At 43.3% G+C, this 23,252-nt stretch overlaps 1 pseudogene; it reads right to left on the minus strand.

The window, feature by feature from the left end:
* Positions 1-7,436: 7,436 nt before the first annotated feature.
* Positions 7,437-7,590, minus strand: LOC120526957 (annotated as a pseudogene).
* Positions 7,591-23,252: the final 15,662 nt, after the last annotated feature.

The raw sequence follows: 23,252 nt of genomic DNA on the forward strand, positions 1-23,252 counted from the left end.
CAGGGTCCACAGACAGCAACTCATTTTTGATGCATTTTCCTTTCTTAAGCAATGTGCACAAGCAATTTAAAAAGCAAATAAAATGTTATGTTCTATCATAAAACTTTTGAGAATCGATCGAGGGATGTTATTCTTGGACTGTATAACTTACTAGTGAGACGGCATCTGGAGAAACGTGTGCAGTTCTGGGAAGCACGCTATAAAATAAGACATAGCTGCATTGAGTTGAAGCAGAAACCTGGAAAATCTTTAACACTTGAATTACCAGAGCTTACGAAAAAACTCATAGATCCGGCCCACCTTAAATCTGTTTGCACCTCTAAGTCAGCGTTATAAATAAAAAGGACAGAAGTGCAGTGGACTCTATGGGGGCATAGGGGAGTAGCCGTTGACATGACGCCCTGTTCCTTTTTTTTTCCTTTTGTTTTGGAAAGTTAAAGGACCACTTTATAATGAGAGTATAGAATCAAGTTAGTGACACTTCTGGGCTATTGATCTGTGAGACGACCCCCAAAACAGGAATGAATGGTTTAACAGGTGGAGGGAGACCACTGACGTTTTTCACTCCTCATATGTTTTGTCACTCATTTTGCATTTGTCTACGGTCTATTTGCCATAGAATACCAGAATTGGCAGGTCCACCACTGGCGCCCTGTGCTTCTCACAGATGAGAGCAGGTTCACACTGAGCACATGTGACAGACATGAAAGGGTCTGGAGAAGCCGTGGAAAATGTTATGCTGCCTGTAACATCATTTAGCATGACGGGGTTGGCAGTGGGTCAGTGATGGTGTGGGGTGGCATATCCATGGAGGGACGCACAGACCTCTACAGGACTGCCATTGGTATTGGGATGAAATCCTTACACCCATTGCTAGACCCTATGCTGGTTCCTTCTGGTGCACAACAATGGCTTCATGTGGTTTGAGGATAAAGGAATTGATACCATTGACTGCCCCATCACCCCCATCCACATTTGCTCACTCGCCTAACCTCAATCTAATAGAATACCTCTGGATGGGACATTATGTTTCGGTCCATCTGACGCCTCAGCAGTCCAGGAGCTCAGTGACGGCCTGGTCCAGATCTGGGAGGAGATCCCCTAGGACACCATCCGTCATTTCATTAGGACATTGTCAGGCCTGAATACAAGCACGTGGTGTGTTACATTCAAACTACTGAGTACGATCTGGAGTTGCTGCAATGAAATTTTAGCGAAATAGACTCGCCTGCCTGCCACCGCATCATTTTTTCACTTTGATTTTCGGGGTGTCTTTGAATTCAGCCCTCTGTAGGTTGATCAGTTTCACTTCCATCAAACGATGTGGGGGCCATCCTTTCATTCCTAACACATCACCATACCAGTCCATATCAGTAGAGATATCCAATTTTTTTTCCATGGAGATCTGATGTGTTTTCTAAGTGTTCCTTTAATTTTTTTTGAGCAGTATATAACAACACAATACAGAGGTGTGCGCTCATTCCTGTCTTTTGATATTTTATTTCTTTGTAATGAATACTTTAGTGAGGATTTGAACACAAGTTTCTCTTTCAGTGATTATTAACAAAGATCTTATGGTTGATATCGGTGCGTTTAGATAAACCTCAGCTTGTTGATTTCAAACACGTGAAAGTTCTTTGTGTCAAGTCGTGTCACTAATCCCAAACAATGCTGTGACTGTCCACTCAGATCCTAAATTTGATTCAGCTCATCGTATTTCCTGATTGTGACGTCTGTTCAGGTGAAATGCCATCATATAAACACACACAGCTGAAGTCATTTTGTGGTTAAATTCCTTGACTTTACTCCCTGGTGTCAGGTTTTCTAATCTCAGGCTTCTCCAGTTTGCACTGAGCTTTATTTTATTGATTCCCTTGACGGCTCTTCTTTTCCCCTAACCACAAACTGACAAGTTGCAGGTTACACAATCTGTTCTGCTAGTGAAGTTGTTGAAAGCGTCTCCCTTCAGAGAATTCTTTTTATTTGCTGGTGCACTAATGTGGATGAGGAATTTGTCTTTGTGGTGTTGTTGCAACAATCAAGGAGAGAACAAAACATAAACAGATCAAAGATGATGCAGTGGAAAGCGATTTTATTATGTTTCATATCTTATTTTTTAAATTGTTCAAAGTATTATATATTATTTTATTTTTTATGTTATTACTGCATGCTTTAACTGTAAGCGCACTTTCCATGGAGCAGCTTGTGTACACGTAGAAGTATGACGTGCTGCTACAGACAGAGGGTCTTCACACAGAGGGGATATTTTCTGCAGTTAGAAGAGCAGACAGACACCTTTTACAGACAAGTAGGATTAAAAAGGTCAAAACTTTAAACCGTCCAATTATATTTTTAAGAAGGGTTAAGATTGAATCGCCATTTTTTGAACTTTCTACATACGTAAAAACAAAGCTCTTGAAACATTGGTTATCTTTGTACAGGCTCACCTCATGGACGGGTACTGATACAGTCTGTGAAAATGACATTAGGCAGAGGGGGATAGGGGTGTTCAACAACTCACAAGCTGTAGAAAGTCATCAGGTTAATGTGAAAATATTCATTCAATCATCTGCTGAATTGAAGAAAAGAACCAGGAAAGAAGAGAAGCCGAACAAACAGAGCCATTAAGAGACTGAAAAGCCTCACAAATTCAGTTGTGTCAGCCTGCATCATCGGTGACAGCAAAGCCAGCTTATATCTTTAATTTACACACCCATTTCCCTCTTAATTGGGTTTTGCTTTTTAGGCACATTAAGAACATTTAAGAATTTTGAAATCTCTAATGACTGAATAAAGATTTATTGTCTGCTGCCCTTGCATGCATTAGTATTTGCTCTATCTTGCTATCAGGGTTACAGAGAACAGAGGCGACGTCTTCTAACAGGTGAAACACGTGTCGTGTACTCTTTGTATTATTTGGCAGATACTGTTTCACATACCTACGATCTGCTACTCGCAACTGAGAGGACGTGGCGATTGTTTGACGACTGGCCAATCAACCACAAGAGTCACCTGGTAGGTAACCACCTAATAACCAGATGAAAATTCAGACCAAAAAGAATATACAGGGGTGAGCAAAAGTAGGTTTACAGTTCTTTGTTTTGAAAAAAGACATGCAGGTTACGATTAGTCCAACAGCTTTATTAACACAATAGATTTATCAACTTTATTAACTCAAAATAATGTCACAATGGCACAGTTCTAATTAAGTACAATCTCATGAGTGCTCAAATTGTTGGCCTTCATTATTTACACATTCTTGCTACCCTCAAGCACACTTTGGCACAGAGTTGTCTTCCAGTATTGTTTAAATATCTACTTTCATTGGTCATTGGTTAAATTACCAGCCATCAACACCTAAAAGAAAAATCAGAATCAAGGATACAAAATAATAATAATAATAAGAAGAAGAAGAAGAAGAAGAAGAAGAAGAAAAACAACAACAACAACAACAACAACAACAAATACTCACCTCAAGGAACCAGGCATGAGGAAGCTTGTCATCTCTTTGTATTCTTTTTGCACAGCCTAAGGTGTCACTGATTTCTTAAACCACAAATTTTGCATATCACAGTACATGCACCTTACTTCCACAGCATGAGGCTTCACTGATTGCTCATGTAAAAAAAAATGAGCAGAAGATCATGTAAAATCAAACCGAGTTGAGGGTCATCTAAAAAACAGGCACAGGGTCCTATAGAATCAAAGGGGCCATGGGGTCATGTAAAAAATCAGCATGGGGTCATGTAAAACCAAAGGGGACATGGGTTCATCTAAAATACGAGCAAGGGTCATGTAAAATATCTATATGACCCTATGTCTAAATCGTTCTTTTAAGGGAGATTCGGCAGCCCTGGTGGCAGGCCTTCGGCTTACCTTGGCCTGTTAAGTCAGAAGGGCACCACAGTAGCTTTCTTGGAAGTCTGATCTCAGCTGATATGTTCCTGCATATTACTAGTCTGACTGGCATCCTTTCCTGAAATCTCATTTGGGGTCTGGAATTAGAAAATGCCTAACCCCTGTCCAAATGGCAGCTTCACAGAGATGCAGAGAGAGCTAGAGTGACCCCCAGCGGCTGGGCAGTGCTCCGTCATTGGCGAGGAGATCCTACCTTCGGCCAGTGGCTGTTGAGAGTTGCCCAGCCCTTCGAGACAGCTTACCTTCTAGAGAGGTACCGCATACTCAGATGGAGGCATGGACAGAGGAAGGTCTAAACTTTGCATGTGGGAACTTAGCATTTTTTTTTCGTTTCTCTCATTGCCAGGATCTCTCCTCCTACTGCCCCACTCTTCCGTCTTCCATGGTGGGGGCAAAGTAGCTGGGTAGGTGGTGATCTTCTGGGCACAGGCCAGAAGGGCATTTTTGCATGGGACAGTGGTGGTCACCATCCCCCACAGCCGGTGGTAAGGGAGACAACGACTGACCCACTGACAAAATTGAAGGGTGAAAAGAGTTCGACGAGGAAGGTCCTCAGGTGGGCCGGCTCAGGCTGGTGCTTCAGGGCCCACAGTTCCCACCACGCTTTGGCTGAAATCATGTAGGTCTCCGGCCCAGCCTAAGATGGGGGCCTGTGCCTTGTTCCTACCTTTCTGTGAGGGCAAGACCAAAGAGCCCCAGATTGGTGGATATTCCTCCCACACCGAGCTGTCCTATGCTACGGTGGCCTTGCAACTGCGTTCCAACTGCCTAATAGGTCTACCTGTTTGATCCCGTCAGTAACATATGCTTGTCTTAGAGATTAAGCCATGCATGTCTAAGGGTAAATGGAAGTGAAAGTGAAACTACAAATGGCTCATTACATCAGCTATGGTCCCTTTGATCGCCCCACATTACTTGGATAACTATGGTAATTCTAGAGCTAATACGTGCAGACAAGCCCCAACTCCCACCCTGGGAAGGAGGTGTACATTTCAGAGACCAAAAATCCACCCAGGTCCCTGCGCCTGGCCAGCTTTGGTGACTCTAGATAACCTCAAGCCAATTGCGCGCCCCCGCAGCGGCAACAACTCATTCAAATGTCTGCCCTATCAACTGTCAATGGTACTCTGTGTGTCCTCCATGGTGACCACGGGTAATGGGGAATCAGGGTTCGATTCCAGAGGGAGAGCATGAGAAACGACTACCACATCCAAGGAAGGCACCAGGCATGCAAATTACCAACTCCCAATTTGGGGAGCAAGTGATAAAAATTAACAATACATGCCTCTTTGAGCCATGTAAGTTAAATGAGCATAATTTAATCCTTGTACAAGGATCCATTGGAGGGCAAGTCTGGTGCCAGCAGCCATGGTAATTCCAGCTCTGATAGCGTATATTAAAGTTGCAGCAGTTAAAAAGTTCATTAATGGATCTTGGGATTGAGCTGACGGTCTGCTGTGAGGCAAGCTACCACCTATCCCAGCTCCTGCTTCTTGATGCCCCACGATACTCTTGACTGAGTGTCCCGTCTGGTCCGAAGTGTTTACTTCGAAAAAATTAGAGTGTTCCAGGTAGGCTCCTCTGCTCGAATATCACAGCTAGGAATAATGGAATAGGACTCCAGTTCTGTTTTGTGGGTTTCCTAAACCGGGGCCATGATTAAGAGGGACTGCAAGGTACATTTGTATTGTCGTGCTAGAGGTGAAATTCTTAGAACTGCACAAGTCGAGCGAGAGTGAAAGCATTAGCCATTATTATTTTCATTAATCAAGAACAAAAGTCAGAGGTTCAAAGACAATTAGACACAATCGTGGTTCTGACCATAAACCATGTCAAATGGTGACCCAGCAGCATTCTTCCCAGAGACCTGCTGGGCAGCCAAGAGATGTGGTTAAGCCGTTGAACTCCACTCATGATGGAGAATGGGGCTTGTAATTGTTCCCCACAAACGTGGAATTCCCAATAAGTACAGGTGATAAGTTTGCACTGATTAAATCCCTGCACTTTGTACACACCGCCCATCGCTACCACCAATTAATGGTTTGGTGAGGTCTTCTGATTGACCCTTCCGCTGTTGCTCACAGCCTCTGGCAGAGTGCAGAGAAGACAATCAAACTTGACAATCTAGAGGAAGTAAAAGTCATAACAATGTTTCTGTAGGTGAACCTGCAGAAGGATCATTACCGATGCCTCCTTTGGAGGGACACCAACCTTTTGGGACTGCTCATCCCTCTCTCAGGAGAGGCAGGGGGCTGGGGAGAATGGGGCATCTGTCATGGGCGCCTTTCCCCATCGACTGTCCGCGACCAACCCAAACTCCCATCGCTCCGGTGACCCGCTTGGCAATGGTTTTGTTAAACAGTATGAAGGTAAAACATGGATCCACCTGTCAATGATAGTTACTTCCACTGTTTACCTGTGCTTCATTGAATTTCTTCACTTTGACATTCAGAGCACCAGGCAGAAATCACATTACATCAACACCACTCTAAGGGCCTTGCAATGCTTTGTTTTAATTACACAGTCAGATTCCCCTGGTCCGCAACAGTTCTAAGACAGCTGCAAGGAGCCAGCTGAGGGTGACAGGATGGGGGTGGGGGTGTGGTTGTTGCAGCCGAGTAGGGTGCAGCAAGCAGGTCAATCCCTTGGCCCCGGGAAGCTGCGAACACTGGGGGGAGATGTAACACTGGCAGCAGTTGCCGCCGGCCACCTTCTTCCCCTGGCCCTTCCCTGCTGACTCAGAACTGGTCGTGGCGCAGCACCGCTGAGGAACTGCACCCAGCAGAGGCTGAGAAAAAACTGGGTAGTAGTCCCGTGCCCCACCCTGTATGCCTGCACCCACAGAGAGGAATGGGGACATAGGGGGAGGCTATTGGTCTTGTGCTTGTATTGAGCCTTAGAAGGAGTTTACCACCCACTTTGGGTTGCATTCCAAACAACCCAACTCCTGAGACCTTATCCCGGCATGAAAAGGACCACCACTGGCTTCACACCATCCATGGATTTAGCCTTGATCAGAAGGGACTTTGGCCCATGGTATATGCTGGTAAGGCAGTCTCCTCTACGGCACATTTCCGTTGCCCAGGTGCGGATATGGTACCGGGCTCTTCCCTCTTCCCTCACCATTACTGATAGAATCCTGGTTTCTTATCCTCTGCTTAGTTATATGCTTAAATTCAGTGGGTCATCACATCTGAGCCGATGTCTGAGTCGGACTGTGGGAAGCTGGATCCCCCACTCTGGACACAGTCGGGAAACCGTGCTGGATCTCTTCTCCGTGGGCAGGTACCAGTGTGCCCCACTGGCAGATGCCACAGCTCCCTCCAGGGGCGCACAGAGGTTATTGGGATGACCAGTGTGATGCCCTTCTCACTGACCGGCCCACTTCTCTGCCTGGGTATGCAAGGGTAATGTCACTGCACCACAGGTCTGCTGTTGCGGGACAGAGGCACCTTAGTCCCTGGGAACTCTCCAGCCACGCTCACCACAGGGAGCGATGTGGAGATTAATCAGAAAGGTGACCTTCAAACAGGTATGGTCCTGGGAAAGACCCGAGGCAACAAGGTGTGTTAGAATTGTCGATGATCAATGTGTTTTGCAATTCACATTAGTTCTCGCAGCTAGCTGTGTCCTTCATCAACGCACAAGCCAAGTGATCCACCTTCAAGAATAGTCTGTCTCTCTCTGTGTCTGTCAAAGGCCCAATGAGGAGGAACAAAAGGAATTGAACTGGGGTGGATCAAAGGGTCCAGGTGCCCAGAGTTGGCCTCCCCCCACACCAGACAAGGAGGGGAGGTGCACTGGGTTATTGAACCGTGTCGCCGAAGCGGACAGGTAGGCACCTGGTTTAACCCCACTGGCCGACAAGGGTGATTAAGGAAATTTTATGACTGTCCCAGCTCACATTGGATGAGAGGCGTGGGTGAGTGCCAGGGAGGGAAGTGCCTGCCACCCGGGCCTCTCCAAGCCTACATGTCCGGCCGTGCCCAGGGGAGGACCACACTCCTTCACCTCTCACTGGAGGAGGAATGCAAAGTCAGGCTGGGTGCAGAGAGTCGACGGGGAAGGAGAAGGGCGCCCTTGATGGACACCCCGTTCTCCAAATCTCCCCGCCTCTCCTGAGAGAGGGGGGAGCAGACCCAAAAGGTTGGAGTCATCGGTAATGATCCTTCCGCAGGTTCACCAATGGAAACTTGTTATGACTTTTACTTCCTGTAGATAGTCAAGTTGTCTTCTTGGTGCTCCACCAGAGGCCATGAGCGATCACAGCAGGGTCAATCCAAAGACCACACCACACCATCGGTGGTAGCGACGGGCAGTGTGTACTTACGGTAGGGACTTAATCAGTGTGTGATAATTACCTGCAATTACTGGAAATTCCTCATTTGTGGAGAACAATTACAAACCCAAGTCCCCATCTTGAACGGGGTTCAATGGGCTACCCATACCTCTTGGTGCCAGTTTGACACACGTTGATCCATTTGGATCCCTTGACATCTAAGAGCATCACAGACATTTTATTGGTCAATCTCACAACACAATACAATTTATTTTTGTACAGCACCAAATCACACAAGAAATGCTGCACTGGGCTTTAACACTAGAATTACCAGAGCTAATGAAAAAACACCTTAAATCCCTTCGCACCTCTACACCAGCGTCTTTTGTCTTCTAAATGTGTTGATAACCCCAAGCAGCCTGCTATACTACCCCCCACTGCCTCAGAACGGGCAAGAAGTTCTCCCAGTTCCTGCCATGATTGATTATATGGGAGTCAACTACCAAGAATTGTAAGGGGGAATAATTTGATGTGTGTTTTGTGTCTACAACAATCAATGTAAACACATTGTTAAAACAGAAACGTTTTTGATGTTTTAGTAATAAATGACAAAATGTTGACATGAACTATATAATGTGTGAAATATGACGGCCAAATATCAAAGAAACACTTTCATAAAAGGTGTAAATGTAATATGCCAGCTTCTGTGGTGCAGCGGTAAGAACTGCTTACTTATAATCCAGAGGTTATGAGTTTGAAACCATCTCCCCCTCAAATTTACCGTTTAGAGTAGTGAGCTGCTGTCATTGTTAACATTATACAATAAAAACATACATTTGATTTGTGTCTGTAACAGCCAGTGTAAATTTATAGCCGTTGTAAAAGTTAGCATTTTTTTTTTTTTCACTTTTATTCTCTCAGTCGCAATCACAATACAACAACCACCCCCGCCCCAGATCTGACGTGGCTACTTTTTATCTGAAACTGGGAATAACTGTAGATGTGACTGGTGTTTTGAGACAATGGAACTGAACATTCTCTGATCTGGAGGGATAAAAGCTGACACACAAACGCTGGTGAATCTGCCTTCTTCGTATCTTACCATTACTTGAATTTTTTTTAATTCAGTTTTATTGAGTGTTCCTGCTTATGCTGAATTAGTATACACCTTATGGTGCATGATGTCAAAGTTGCACTGACAAAAAAATGGAGACAAAGGTATATATGATATTTGGAAACATTGTGGCATTGATGTAACATTATTCATATTGTTCATATTCGCATGCCTTCTTGCACTTATAATCAGTGTCCGTGTTTTTTTTTTTTCAGTCTTGCACATGCAGTCTCCATATGTTGCCGTATGGTGCTGTTTCTTTTGTACTCCAGGACATGCAGAGAAAAGAACAGTACAGAGAGGTCAGTTCCGAACTATATGCAATCATCAGATTCAAATGTTAACAGTTCCCACACACCCAAGGACCATCTTTTCTACATTTACGACATGTGTACCTGGGGCAATGTACATACTTCTCTCTATGCTGTGGTTCCTATTACATTGAAGGGGCACCTGACACTCACTGAGTTTGCTTTCCTGGGGGAAGCAGCGGTCTTGGAACAGAAGCTTGTCGATGTTGCATCCTCTTTTGCTTTATCCATCGCCTTTTTATGTAAGAAGCAACAACGAAGTTCCTCTGCAAGATGAGCCATGAACACTCTTGTTTTCTCAGTGGCCCCTGTGCATGCCTTGTACAGTACATGTGCGTTGATCACCGTCAGGACAAGCTTGTTATAGCACACAGCAACTGGCCACCTGCGTGTTCCTGCTCACACTGAATAAGCTCACGCCTTCTGGTGCATAATGTCAACACAGCACCAGAGAAAAAAAGAAAGACAGAAATATGTGGGACATGTTGATGAAATCATTTTATGACCTGAATAGTACCAGTCAGAAAATGAACAGCGTTAGATCAAGTGTGAATTTATACTGACACAGTTAGCTAGAGGCAGATCAGAAGGGGTTGGGGGGGCAAGGTGAAGCGTGAACATGAGAATAAAACTGAAAAAAAGCTAACTTTTTGAAATACCATACATTTACAGCTGATCTGACGCTGTTCGTTTTCAGATAATATTGCATTAGTGCAATGATGTTTTCTGATTGGTACTATGTGTGTACATTGCAACAGGTACACATAGATAGATAGATAGATAGATAGATAGATAGATAGATAGATAGATAGATAGATAGATAGATAGATAGATAGATAGATACTTTATTAATCCCAAGGGGAAATTCACATAATCCAGCAGCAGTATACTGATACAAAGAAACAATATTAAATTAAATAGTAATAAAATGAAAAATGAAAAAATAAAATAAAAAAGACAATAACTTTGAGTAATGTTAGCATTTACTCCCCCGGTGGAATTGAAGAGTCGCCTAGTGGGGGAACGATCTCCTCAGTCTGTCAGTGGAACAGGACAGTGACAAAAGTCTGTCACTGAAGCTACTCCTCTGCCTGGAGATGACACTGTTCAGTGGATGCAGTGGATTCTTCATGATTGACAGGAGTTTGCTTAATGCCCGTTGCTCTGCCACAGATGTTAAACTGTCCAACTTTACTCCTACAATAGAGCCTGCCTTCTTAACAAGTTTGTCCAGGCGTGAGGTGTCTTTCATCTTTATGCTGCCTACCCAGCACACCACTGCATAGAAGAGGGCACTCACCACAGCCGTCTGGTAGAACATATGCAGCATCTTATTGCAGATGTTGAAGGATGCCAACCTTCTCAGAAAGTATAGTCTGCTCTGACCTTTCTTACATAGAGCATCAGTATTGGCAGTCCAGTCCAATTTGTCATCCAGCTGCACTTCCAGATATTTATAGGTCTGCACCCTCTGCACACAGTCACCTCTGATGATCACATGAGGGGCCTAGGCCTCCTAAAATCCACCACCAGCTCCTTGGTCTTACTGGTGTTCAGGTGTAAGTGGTTTGAGTCGCACCATTTAACAAAGTCTTTGATTAGCTTCCTGTACTCCTCCTCCTGCCCACTCCTGATGCAGCCCACAATAGCAGTGTCATCAGCTAACTTTTGCACGCGTGCAGGACTCGAGTCATATTGGAAGTCTGATGTATATAGATTGAACAGGACCGAGAAAGTATAGTCCCCTGTGGCACCTCTGTATTGCTGAACACAATGTCAGACCTGCAGTTCCCAAGACGCACATATTGAGGTCTGTCTGTAAGATAGTCCACAATCCATGCCACCAGGTGTGAATCTACTCCCATCTCAGTCAGCTTGTCTCTAAGGAGCAGAGGTTGGATGGTGTTGAAGGCGCTAGGGAAGTCCAGAAACATAATTCTTACAGCACCACTGCCGCTGTCCAAGTGGGAGAGGGATCGGTGTAGCATATAGATGATGGCATCCTCCGCTCCCACCTTCTCCTGGTATTCGAACTGCAGAGGGTCAAGGGCGGCGGACCTGTGGCCTCAGGTGGTGAAGCAGCAGCCGCTCCATGGTCTTCATCAGATGTGACGCCAGAGCAACAGGCCGGAAGTCATTCAGCTCACTAGGACGTGATACCTTTGGGACAGGGGTGATACAAGATGTTTTCCAAAGCCTCGGGACTCTCCCCTGTTCCAGGCTCAGGTTGAAGATGCGCTGTAGAGGACTCCCAGTTCCAACGCACAGGCCTTCAGCAGTCGTGGCGATACACCATCTGGACCCGCTGCTTTGCTGGCACAAAGTCTTTTCAGCTCTCTGCTTACATGGGCTGCTGTAATTGTGGGTGGGGATGTCTCACCTATGCTGGTATCAGCAGAAGGATGGTTGGAGGATGCAGTACTCCGAGGTGAGAGTGGGTTACTGTGATCAAACCTATTAAAGAAGTTGTTCATTTGGTTTGCTCTCTCCACGTCTCTCTCGATGGTGGCACCCTGCTTCGAGCTGCAGCCAGTGATAATCTTCATCCCATCCCACACTTCCTTCATGCTGTTATTCTGCAACTTCTGCTCCAGCTTTCTCCTGTACTGCTTCTTCGCCGCCCTGAGCTGGACTCGGAGTTCCTTCTGCATGCTTGAGCTCATGCGATCACCACCTTTAAAAGCCCTTTTCTTCTGGTTCAAAAGGCCCTTGATGTCACTTGTAATCCATGGCTTGTTGTTAGCATAGCAGCATACTGTTCTTACTGGAACTACAATGTCCATACAGAAGTTGATGTAATCAGTTGTGCATTCAACAGCCTCTTCAATGTTCTCACTATGTGACCCAATCAATATATCCCAGTCTGTAGTTCCAGTCTCTCAAAGCCTGCTCTGCCTCAGGGGACCACTTCCTGAATTAGCGTGTAGTTGTAGGTAGCGCCCTCACTCTTGGTTTGTAGTGAGGCTGAAGCAGAACCAGGTTATGATCTGCTTTCCCAAGTGCAGGCAGGGGTGGCGCTGTATGCGCCTTTAACGCTTGCATACAGTAGGTCGATAGTCCTGTTTCCCCGGTGTTACAATCCACATACTGGGAGAAGGCAGGTAATGTTTTGTCCAGTGTTACATGGTTAAAGTCTCCAGCGATTAGCACAAGTGCCTCAGGGTGCTGCGCTTGTAACTCAGCAACTGCGGAATGGATGATGTCACTCGCTATCTCCGCGTTCGCTTGAGGGGGATGTAAACAATAACAGCAATCACGTGTCCAAACTCTCTGGGCAAGTAATAGGGGCGCAGACTTACGGCCAACAGTTCGATGTCCCTGCAGCAAGTGGAGATTTTAACGTTTACATGTCCTGAGTTGCACCACTTTGTATTGACATAGAGAGCGAGTCCTCCTCCTTTCTTCTTTCCACAGGTACTTTGCTCTCTCCGCTCTAACTGTGCTAAACCCGGTAGCTCCACGCTAGCATCTGGGATGGTAGTTGTTAGCCACGTTTCACTAAAACACAGCAAGCTGCATTCTCTGTAGGTTCTGACATTTTTCACCAGCACAGCCAGTTCGTCGATCTTATTTGGTAGTGAGTTTACATTTCCCAGGATCACAGAAGGCACCGACGGTTTATAACGCCATTTTCTCTCAAGTTGTCTCCCTTTTATCTTATCTTTTATCTTTGCGCCGGCTCGGCTGCCCCGATATCGTCTTCTTACCTCATCAGGTAAATAAGGAACATAAGCATAAGCATTTCTTCTCAGTGCTTTAAGCTGACTACTTGAATAGGCGATTCTCGGAGTGTAAAAATCCATGTCAAATAGTAAAAATAGTAAAAAGTGTCCAGGGAGCAATTCCACATAAAAGAAAGTGGTAGAAGTGATCAGTGAAATAGAGAAAAAAATAGATAAAAAGGTAAAAAGATAAAGTACATGGAGCTGCTGGAAAGGCTGCCACTCGGATGCGGCGCCGGAAATGAATGTCGTAAATGAAGGAAGGACAATCCTTGGGTGTGTGGGAATTGTTAACATTTGAATCTAATGATTGCATATAAAGCGGAATTGACGTCTCTGTAATATTCTTTCCTTTGCATGTCTTGTAGAACAAAAGAAACAACAACATGTGAGGTCTGGCAAGATCGAAAAAAAAAAGTGCAAGAAGGTGATGAATGAATGAATATGAATAATATAAATAATATGAATAAAATGTTCCAAAATATAATATACAGGTCATAAAATGATTTATTCCAAATATCATATATACCTATGTCTGTGTTTTTTTTGTCAGTCCGGCTTTGACATCATGGACCATAAGGTGCGTACTAATTCAGCATGAGCAGTAACACTCAATAAAGCTGAATAAAAATAAAATTCAAGTGACGGTGAGATACGAAGAAGGCAGATTCACCAGTGTTTGTGTGTCAGCTTTTATCCCTCCAGATCAGAGAATTTCCAGTTCTATTGTCTCACTCACATCTACAGTTATTCCCAATTTCAGATAAAAAGTAACCACATCAGATCTGGGGAGGGGGATGGGTGTTGTATCGTGATCATGACTGAGAGAATTAAGTGAAAAAAACTGCTATAAATTTACACCGGCTGTTACAGACACAAATCAAATGTATGTTTTTATTGTATAATATTAACAATACCGTGACCCTGTGTTCGGATTCAGCGGGTTAGAAAATAGATGGATGGATATTAACAATAAGAGCAGCTCACTACTCTAAACGGTAAATTTGTGGGGGAGATGGTTTAGAACTCACGACCTCTGGATTATATGTCGGCAGTTCTAACACGCTGAACCACAGAAGCTGGTGTATTGCACTGCATGAAAGTGTTTATTTGATATTTGGCCATCAGCCTTCACAAGTTATACAGTTCATGTCTACATTTTGTTATTTATTACTAAAACATGAAAAACATTTCTGTTTTAACAATGTGTTTAGACAGATTGTTGTAGACATAAAACATACATCAAATTATTTACACTTACAATTCTAGGTAGCTCACTCCCAGATAATCAATCAAGGCAGGAACTGGGAGAACTTCTTGCCCGTTTTGAGGGGGTGGGGTAGATGGTATAGCAGGCTGCTTGCTTCTTGGGCTAATCGACAAATATAGAAGACAAAAGAGGCTGATGGAGAGGTGCAAAGGGATTTAAGGTGGGATGGATTTTTTCGTTGGCACTGGAAATTCTAGTGTTAACCGGCCCTGCCTCTTGACAGCCCCCCAGTCTTGACTCTCTAAGAAGAAAAGGAAAAACTCCCAAAAAACCCTTCTAAGGAAAAAATGGAAGAAATCTTGGGAAAGGCAGTACAAAGAGATAGGTAGGTTGGGTCAAAAAGAAGGGGGTCAATAAAATACAATACATAGAACAAAACACAAGTAATCCTCAATACAATATAAAATTATTACAAGTATGGAGCAGAATTTAAAAGTAGATGATATCACATAATATGATTTTGGTTTGTTTAGAGTCCTGGAGACCTCAGCCATCAAGCTACCTCCCCCTATTGGCCATTCCAAGCCGAGACAGCCATTCCAATGCTGAGACAGCCAATCCGATGAAAGGACCCCTCTACCCGATGACTCATGCCATCCTCTATCAGGGATGACTTTACCTTAGGCGGGTAAAACAACTTGGCAGGTGGGCCACATTTGAGTACTGAGAAGAGAAACATAATAGGTGAGAACATTAGAACAATCTAGACGAGAACAGGCCATTCAGCCCAACAAAGCTCGCCAGTCCTATCCACTTATTTCTTCCAAAAGAACATCAAGTCGAGTTTTGAAAGTTCTCAACGTTTTACTGTCTACCACACTACTTGGTCGCTTATTCCAAGTGTCTATCGTTCTTTGTGTAAAGAAAAACTTCCTAATGTTTGTGCAAAATTTACCCTTAACTAGTGTCCCCATGTTCTTGATGAACTCATTTTAATATCCAAGTCTCAATCCACTGTACTAATTCCCTTCATAATTTTAACACTTCAATCATGTCACCTCTTAATCTTCTTTTGCTTAAACTGTAAAGGCTCAGCTCTTTTAATCTTTCCTCATAACTTATCCCCTGTAGACCTGGAATCAGCCTAGTCACTCTTCTCTGGACCTTCTCTAGTGCTGCTATGTCCTTTTGGTAGCCTGAAGTCAAAACTGCACACAGTACTCAAGATGAGGCCTCACCAGTGCATTATAAAGCCTGAGCAGAACCTCCTGTGACTTTTACTCCACACATCAAGGTGCTATATAACCTGACATTCTGTTAGCCTTTTTAATGGCTTCTGAACACTGTTGGGAAGTCGATAGCTTAGAACATTAGAACAATCTAGACGAGAACAGGCCATTCAGCCCAACAAAGCTTGCCAGTCCTATCCACTTGTTTCCTCCAAGAAAACATCAAGTCGAGTTTTGAAAGTCCCTAACGTCTTACTGTCTACCACACTACTTGGTAGCTTATTCCAAGTGTCTATCGTTCTTTGTGTAAAGAAACACTTCCTAATGTTTGTGCGAAATTTACCCTTAACAAGTTTCCAACTGTGTCCCCGTGTTCTTGATGAGCTCATTTAAAAATACAAGTCTCGATCCACTGTACTAATTCCCTTCATAATTTTAAACACTTCAATCATGTCACCTCTTAATCTTCTTTTGCTTAAACTGTAAAGGCTCAGCTCTTTAATCTTTCCTCATAACTCATCCCCTGTAGCCCTGAATCAGCCTAGTCGCTCTTCTCTGGACCTTTTCTAGCGCTGCTATGTCCTTTTTGTAGCCTGGAGACCAAAACTGCACACAGGACTCCAGATGAGGCCTCACCAGTGCATTATAAAGGTTGAGCATAACCTCCTTGGACTTGTACTCCACAGATCGTGCTTCTATAACATTCTGTTAGCCTTCTTTATGGCTTCTGAACACTGTTGGGTAGTTGATAGCTTGGAGTCCACTATGACTCCTAAATCCTTCTCATAAGGTGTACTCTTGATTTTCCGACCGCCCATTGTGTATTCAAACCTAAGATTTTTACTTCCTATGTGTAATTCTTTACATTTACTGACATTAAATTTCATCTGCCACAAATATGCCCAAGCCTGTATGCTATCCAAGTCCTTCTGTAATGATATAACGGATTCCAAATTATCTGCTAATCCACCTATCTTGGTATCATCTGCAAACTTAACCAGCTTGTTACTTATATTCCTATCTAAATCATTTATATATATTAAAAATAGCAGCAGCCCTAGCACTGACCCCTGTGGAACACCACTCTTAACATCGGCCAGTTCTGATGAGGTTCCTCGCACCATCACCCTCTGCTTCCTGTGTTCGAGCCAATTCTGCACCCATCTAAAAACATCACCCTGAACTCCCACTTCTTTTAACTTGATGCCCAACCTCTCATGTGGCACCTTATCAAATGCTTTCTGAAAGTCCAGATCAATAATATCATAAGCTCCACTTTGATCGTATCCTTTTGTTGCAACCTCATAGAATTCCAACATGTTAGTAAAACATGACCTCCCTCTTCTGAACCCATGCTAACTGCTCAGAATAACTCCTGTCCTTGCCATGTGTTGCTCAATCTTATCCTTAACAATTCCTTCCATTAATTTTCCTCTGATGCATGTTAAGCTTACTGGCCTATAGTTGCTCTGATCTGCCCTGTCACCCTTTTTATATAATGGGATGATATTTGCCATTTTCCAGTCCTTTGGAATGTCTCCAGTGCACAGTGTCTTCCTAAAAATATGAGTCAAGGGTTTATATCTGTACTCACTAACCTCCTTAAGAACACGAGAATAAATATTATCTGGGCCTGCTGATTTGTTTGATTTCATCTTATTTAATCTGAGCAGCACTTCCCCCTCTACAATTTTCAAATCCCTCAGTACCTCCTTAGTAGTCGTGTTTACCTCTGGGAGGTTATCCACTTTCTCACTTGTGAACACCTCAGAAAAATGTAAGTTTAGGGCATCCGCTATTTCACTGTCTGTATCTTTTAATTCCCCTTTACTATTCCTGATGAACTTGACCTCCTTCTTGACTGTTCTTTTACTACTAAAATACTGAAAGAATCTCTTGGGGTCATCTTTCGCCTTATCTGCTATATTCCTCTCCAGCTGTCTTTTAGCCTCCCAGATATCCTTCTTAATGGTTGCCCTCATGTTCTCATATGCTCTACGATTCACTTTGCAGTCATTAGTCTTATATGCCTCATAAAGCAGTTTTTTCCATTGCAACTTCTTTTATAAATCTTTTTAATTCACCATGGAGTTTTTTTAGTTTCCTATTAATTCCAAATTTAGGTATGTATCTGTCCTGCATTACATGTAAAACATTTTTAAACCTGTTCCAGTGCTCCTCGACTGTCTCCACATTTAAAAGCTTATCACAGTCTATCCTCCTTAGACTGTCGCATCTGCTCAAAATTAGCTCAACTGAACAATTTTAGTCTTTGCATCTGTACTCTTACAAAATACTGAGAATTGTATTACATTATGGTCGCTTGATTTACTCTCAATTCTATCCTGATCATTACAAAATACTAAATCCAGATAGGCCTCACCCCGTGTTGGTGCTTTAACATGCTGTGTTAGAAAACAGTCACTGATTACTTCTAAAAACCCTTGTGCTCCTCCATCTGCAAGGTTATCCCAGTTAATATTTGGATAATTAAAGTCCCCTATGACTATAATATCCCCCTGTAAACTTGCCTTTTTGATTTTAATAAAATGTGTGTTGAAGTTACTGTCTGAATTGGGTGGTCTATAACATACTCCTAAAATAAGACCTCTTTCCCTAATATTTTCCAGGAAAAGCCACATGTCCTCACTAAGATGGGGCTTATCAACCAACTGAAGAAGACTTACAATTAAATCCTGTTTGGCCATGACCCAAGGCCACTGTGGTGTAGGACTACTTGGCATGAGATGAATACCCAATGATCGTGGGGCTCATTGGTCTTGCCCTCAAAGAGAAGTAGGAAGAAGGCTAGGCCCCCATCTTAGGCTGGGCCGGAGGCCCACATGACTTCTTTCAAAATGTGGGAGGAACTGTAAGGCCTAAAGCACTGGCCTGAGACGGCTGCACGAGGCCCTCCCTATTGGTGCCGATCAATCTCCTCAGTGGGTCGGTCGTAGTCTCCCCAGCCACCGGCCATGGGAGATGGTGACCACCACCATCCCCTGCGAAAATGCCCTTCTTGGCCTGCATCCCACCTGACAAACATCTTCGCAACTGCCTGGGAAGATGGACGAGTCAGGGAATAGGATGAGAGTTCCAGGAAATGAGAGAAATTAAAAAAAATGCTAAGTTAACCCCTATTGAAACTTAACACAGACCTTAGAAATTCCTCTAGGCATCCCCTGTCTCAGTATGTGTGGTACAGCAGCATACACTGGAAGGTATGCCCGTGGTGACCTGGGATTTTCCATCTATTGGATTTCCCATTTATTTGGGACTTAGTCATTTTTTAAGGCCTTAAAAAGCTTGTCATTGAAAATCTCTGGGATATTGTCAGCTCGGGCCAGGGCACCTGGGGAGGGTAACGGGCCGAACCCCAGACCTGGCCCAGTGGAGACGGTTCAGAGCTCAACCAGAGGTGGCCCTCACTGGAAGATAGGATTTCCTAAAGGGCCGGGGATCATCCAAAGGGTACCATGGGAAGGGTCACTTAAGGGAGAGGGTCATCTCGTAGGGCGTTCGGGAAGGGGCTGTCCCACTCCCTCTGCACTACCGCTTGGGGTTCACTACCGACATGTTGTCAGCAGTTCTGGGGTAGAACCCCAAATCAGGAAGGGTACTTTATCTCGAATACCCATAACGTTCCCACAATTCAGTTCTGCTCTTCCGAGACCTTTGCCTTGAATCTCAAAATTGAGCTCAGGTACATCCTGTTTCCCCTGATCATCCTTGAGATGTTTCTGCAGCTTAATTGGAGAATTGGAGTCCACCTGTGGTAAATTCAGTTGATTGGACATGATTTGGAAAGGCACACACCTGTCTATATAAGGTCCCACAGTTGACAGTTCATGTCAGAGCACAAACCAAGCATGAAGTCAAAGGAATTGTCTGTAGACCTCCGATACAGGATTGTCTCGAGGCACAAATCTGGGGAAGGTTACAGAAAAATTTCTACTGCTTTGAAGGTCCCAATGAGCACAGAGGCCTCCATCATCCGTAAGTGGAAGAAGTTCGAAACCACCAGGACTCTTCCTAGAGCTGGCTGGCCATCTAAACTGAGCGATCGGGGGAAGAAGGGCCTTAGTCGGGGAGGTGACCAAGAACCCGATAGTCACTCTGTCAGAGCTCGAGAGGTCCTCTGTGGAGAGAGGAGAACCTTCCAGAAGGACAACCATCTCTGCAGCAATCCACCAATCAGGCCTGTATGGTAGAGTGGCTGGACAGAAGCCACTCCTTAGTAAAAGGTACATGGCAGCCCGCCTGGAGTTTGCCAAAAGGCACCTGAAGGACTCTCAGACCATGAGAAACAAAATTCTCTGGTCTGATGAGACAAAGATTGAACTCTTTGGTGTGAATGCCAGGCGTCACGTTTGGAGAAAACCAGGCACCGCTCATCACCATCAGGCCAATACCATCCCTACAGTGAAGCATGGTGGTGGCAGCATCATGCTGTGGGGATGTTTTTCAGCGGCAGGAACTGGGAGACTAGTCAGGATAAAAGGAAAGATGACTGCAGCAATGTACAGAGACATCCTGTATGAAAACCTGCTCCAGAGCGCTCTTGACCTCAGACTGGGGCGACGGTTCATCTTTCAGCAGGACAACGACCCTAAGCACACAGCCAAGATATCAAAGGAGTGGTTTCAGGACAACTCTGTGAATGTCCTTGAGTGGCCCAGCCAATCAATCAATCAATCAATCAACATTTATTTATATAGCACATATTCATACAAAAAAATGTAGCTCAAACTGCTTTACAAAATGAATAGAAAAATAGAAGACACAATAAAAAATAAACATAAGTCAACATTAATTAACATAGAATAAGAGTAAGGTCCGATGGCCAGGGTGGACAGAAAAACAAAAAACTCCAAAGCTGGAGAAAAAATAAAATCTGTAGGGTTCCAGACCAAGAGACCGCCCAGTCCCCTCTGGGCATTCTACCTAACATAAATCATCATATTTTCATGGAAGGACCTGATGATGATGGTCACGTAGACTTCTGGCTTTCAGTCCATCATTGTTGGAGCATCATGATGCTTTGAGTAGGTGGTGGCGCAGGCCACCACAAAGAAACCGGAAAAGAAACAGAAGAGAGAGTAGGGGTCAGTACGGATTTTAGAGCCACCATGAATAGTTATTATGAAGAATTGAACATACAGAGTATCAGGATTATGTTAAAGTGAAGTTATAAAAAGGCCATGTTAAAGTAATGTGTTTTCAGCAGTGTTTTAAAGTGCTCTACTGTATTTGCCTGGCGAATTCCTATTGGCAGGCTATTCCAGATTTTAGGTGCATAGCAGCAGAAGGCCGCCTCACCACTTCTTTTAAGTTTAGCTTTTGGAATTATAAGGAGACACTCATTTGAAGATCTAAGGTTACGATTTGGAATATAACGTGTCAGGCATTCCGATATATAAGATGGAGAGATTATTTAAGGCTTTATAAACCATAAGCAGTATTTTAAAGTCAATCCTGAATGACACAGGCAACCAGTGTAGTGACATCAAAACTGGAGAAATGTGTTCGGATTTTCTTTTCCCAGTTAGGATTCTAGCAGCTGCATTCTGCACTCGTTGCAAATGATTTATGTCTTTTTGGGTAGTCCTGAGAGGAGTGCGTTACAGTAATCTAGTCTACTGAAAACAAAAGCGTGAATTAATTTCTCAGCATCTTTCAATGATATAAGAGGTCTAACTTTAGCTATGTTTCTTAATGAAAAAATGCTGTCCTAGTTGTCTGATGAATATGCGATTTAAAATTCAGATTACAGTCAACGGTTACCCCTAAATTTAACTTTAAATTTTAACTTTTAATCCTGGTGCATTAAGTTTATTTCTGATAACCTCGCTGAATCCATTATTGCCAATTACAAAATTTCAGTTTTCTTTATTTAGTTTGAGAAAATTACTATTCATCCATTCAGAAATACCAGTAAGACATTGTGTTAGTGTATCGAAGAGTCGGAGTCATCAGGTGCTATAGATAAGTACAGCTGTGTGTCATCAGCATAGCTGTGGTAGCTCACGTTGTAACCTGAGATAATCTGACCTAACGGAAGCATGTAGATTGAGAATAACAGCGACCCAGGATAGAGCCTTGTGGAACACCATATCGGATATCATGTGTCTTTGAGATTTGATTACCACAACTCACAAAGAATTTTCTCCCTGCCAGGTAGGATTCAAACCAATTTAAGACACTGCCAGAGAGGCCCACCCATTGACTAAGGCGATTTCTAAGAATATTATGATCAATGGTGTCAAATGCAGCACTCAGATCTAAGAGGATGAGAACAGATAAATGGCCTCTGTCTGCATTTACCCGCAAGTCATTTACTACTTTAACAAGTGCAGTTTCTGTACTGTGATTTGTTCTGAAGCCTGACTGAAAGTATCAAGAATAGCATGTTTATTGAGGTGGTCATTTAACTGCATAATGACTGCCTTCTCTAGAATTTTACTTAAGAAGGGCAGGTTAGAAATGGGTCTAAAATTTTCAAAGGCAGAGGGGTCAAGATTATGTTTCTTAAGAAGGGGTTTAACTACAGCAGTCTTAAGACAGTCTGGAAAGACCCCGTATCTAATGACGAATTTACTATGTCCAGAATATTGTCAATTAGACGCCTGATATTTCTTTGAAAAACCTGGTTGGTATTGGGTCAAGGACGAGGTGGAGGTTTCAGTTGAGAGATTATACTATGTAATTCAGGTAAATCTATCCTGGTGAAAGCATTTAATTTGTTTATAACGGAGTACCGGGCTTTGGAGGTTCTGCAGTGTTGGGGAGATATACTATGTTATCTCTAATATCATTAATTTTTTGAGTGAAAAATACAGCAATGTTCTCACAGGTTTCACTGGAAGTATTCTGGGGGCATTCCTTTGTGTTACCTGGGTTTAACAGACGGTCAATTGTTGAAAATAAGACTCTGGGATTACTAGCATTGTTATTTATAATATTAGAGAAATAGCAGCCTCTCAAGACGGACAGTGTTATTGTATTCTGTTATTTTAACTTTTAATATTTCATAGTGGATAAGTTAGTTTAGTTTTCCTCCATTTACGCTCAGCTCTACGACATGTTCTTTTAAATCAGACACTCTTTGGGTCTTCCATGGAATAACAGTACTAGAGGATTTTTAACTGTCTTTTCAGGTGCAACTATGTCAACAGCAGTTCTTACTTTAGAATTAAAGTTTTCCACTTTACTATTTACATTATCCTCGCTATTATAGCTGGCATTATAAACGGACTGATTGCTTAGAATAGTTGTAAGTTTTAAAGCTGCTGATGAGTCAAAGAAGCGTTTTTAACAAAATGCTTCTCATGAGCGTTTTCTATCTTTATTTCTATATTAAATAGTAGAAGGAAATGGTCTGATAGACCGATATCAGTGACCTGCTTTATATCAACTTTAAGTCCTTTAGTAATCACTAAGTCTAACGTATGACCTGCTTTATGTGTAGG

This window comes from Polypterus senegalus, chromosome 3, assembly GCF_016835505.1.
Source record: "Polypterus senegalus isolate Bchr_013 chromosome 3, ASM1683550v1, whole genome shotgun sequence".
Classification (NCBI taxonomy): Eukaryota; Metazoa; Chordata; class Cladistia; order Polypteriformes; family Polypteridae; genus Polypterus; species Polypterus senegalus.